This window comes from Osmia lignaria, unplaced genomic scaffold (genome assembly GCF_051020975.1).
Source record: "Osmia lignaria lignaria isolate PbOS001 unplaced genomic scaffold, iyOsmLign1 scaffold0042, whole genome shotgun sequence".
NCBI classification, from domain to species: domain Eukaryota; kingdom Metazoa; phylum Arthropoda; class Insecta; order Hymenoptera; family Megachilidae; genus Osmia; species Osmia lignaria.
The window spans coordinates 225,001-227,500 of NW_027478183.1; the positions used below are offsets into that span (position 1 = coordinate 225,001).

The 2,500-nt window shown below is 38.0% G+C and overlaps 1 non-coding gene across 1 annotated transcript in view; it reads left to right on the forward strand.

The window, feature by feature from the left end:
• Positions 1-2,352: 2,352 nt before the first annotated feature.
• LOC143307031 (small subunit ribosomal RNA) overlaps positions 2,353-2,500 on the forward strand; it is a 1,923-nt gene continuing 1,775 nt past the window's right edge. The window contains exon 1 of the ribosomal RNA XR_013064279.1: positions 2,353-2,500. This exon is cut by the window's right edge and continues 1,775 nt beyond it. This is a non-coding gene — a ribosomal RNA (small subunit ribosomal RNA).

Consider the following 2,500-nt stretch of genomic DNA (forward strand, 5'->3'; position numbering starts at 1 on the left):
AGAGGCGAAGCAATACGCCGCTGGGACTTTGAAATATTTCGGAGCGCACCTAAAGTTCGTTATTTTGGCTAAACGGAGCGAAAATCTGCATTTATACCATCACGGACGTTAGTTTAATAGCGTTTAACGATGGATCCACGGTACAGAATGCAAAAATATGATTGTTAAAATTTTCGACTAATCGGTTCTAAGAGGCGAAGCAATACGCCGCTGGGACTTTGAAATATTTCGGAGCGCACCTAAAGTTCGTTATTTTGGCTAAACGGAGCGAAAATCTGCATTTATACCATCACGGACGTTAGTTTAATAGCGTTTAACGATGGATCCACGGTACAGAATGCAAAAATATGATTGTTAAAATTTTCGACTAATCGGTTCTAAGAGGCGAAGCAATACGCCGCTGGGACTTTGAAATATTTCGGAGCGCACCTAAAGTTCGTTATTTTGGCTAAACGGAGCGAAAATCTGCATTTATACCATCACGGACGCTAGTTTAATAGCGTTTAACGATCGATCCACGGTACAGAATGCAAAAATATGATTGTTAAAATTTTCGACTAATCGGTTCTAAGAGGCGAAGCAATACGCCGCTGGGACTTTGAAATATTTCGGAGCGCACCTAAAGTTCGTTATTTTGGCTAAACGGAGCGAAAATCTGCATTTATACCATCACGGACGTTAGTTTAATAGCGTTTAACGATGGATCCACGGTACAGAATGCAAAAATATGATTGTTAAAATTTTCGACTTATCGGTTCTGGATCACTGAAAAATCGAAAAAAATTATTAATTTTGATTAATTAAATTACATATGTAGTTTTATATTGTTATAGTCTCGTATTTGTTAATGTTTTGTCGTAAGAAAATGCAAAAATATCGTTTTAATGTTTTCGTCTCATCGGTTCTGGATCGCTGAAAAATCAAAAAAAAATATTAATTTTGATTAATTAAATTACAAATGGAGTTTTATATTGCTATAGTCGCTTATTTGTTAATGTTTTACCGTAAGAAAATGCAAAAATATCGTTTTAATATTTTCATCTCATCGGTTCTGGGCGGTTTTAAAATTTTTTAAAATATTAATTAAACCCATGATTTACATGAGAATGTGAATTTATTATGTCCTGCATGTTAATTTATTAATTTTCATGTATAGAACGTTATAAAATGAAAGGATATGTTCGACGATATTTTCAGTCTAAGTTTTACCGTACCGGCGGGATGGTACGCTCTCACGGCGGTTTGCACAGGCATACGCCTGGGCGTAAGCCCATGCGTCGCCGACCTAGCGGCCGGCCGTTCGGTATTTATAGGAAGGCACTTTCGGTTCGCTCGGACCGGTCGGGAGTAGCGTCGAGCGTGTGGCTCTTTTATGACTTCGGTTGAAAAGCAGTCTACCGCTCCTCGAGAATATACTTTCTCGACTATTCTCGTTCCGGTTTTCCGTTGCGGATTATTATTAATCTCCACACAGCATTACCACGGGTCGGTGTCTAAGACCGAATGGCCCATATGTGGTGAGCCTTGTAATATAAGGCTGGTGACCTGTATGCACTTATAAATGTTGCATACTTGTACAAACTGAGCATCAACTGTCTGTAACCAAAATTTGTTAAAACTGAAAAAGTTATAAGATTGTATAAAATTTTTGAACCAAGAAAGTAGTGTTAGACGAAAATTCGTTCTATCACTTTTAGAAGGGAGACTGTTTGGAAATATTTAAAGTATAAAATACACAAAAGTCCACTGAATTATGAACAAAATTACGTCCCTGAATTTAAGAAAAGTCAAGAGGTGTCAGAAATAAAATCCTCTCTGATACGTTCAGAGAGGAAAATAAGTATGGAGAGAGGAGTAAAAATGAAAGAAGTTTTAAGGCTGGGGAAACTTCTAAAGGAGAGAGATTCCAACATATCTAATATGTACATTTAAAGCAAGTCCAAGGAACTCTCTCCGTTAATGTTTGAAAAGGTGTGTGCAGATGGAGGAGAAATGTATAAAGTACAGAGACGAGGTTGGTGGGCCCGCTCTAATGATAAAGATTATAAAATTTGGTGGCAAAATGACCAGCATGATCACTGTACGCGCTTTCTCGATTTGTATAGCATGCCACTGTCCGCGCTATCTTTTATTATATTGTCCAGCGTGTGTGGTCTACGTGCTTGCACGATGGATGCACGGCGTGAAAGTGATTTTCGTGCTTTATGAGAGGAGGAGGAGAATATTTGGCCTCTATAAGAGGTACAAAATTTATGAAATGTGTGTTACATACAAAAGAGAAATGGCTTAACGTCGATCGGTCTTACAGGGAGGGCCGACGACGAAAATTTAAATTTACAATAATAACTAAGCTCCCTGGTTGATCCTGCCAGTAGTCATATGCTTGTCTCAAAGATTAAGCCATGCATGTCTAAGTACATACCGAATTAAGGTGAAACCGCGAATGGCTCATTAAATCAGTTTTGGTTTCTTAGATCGTACAAAACATTACTTGGATAAC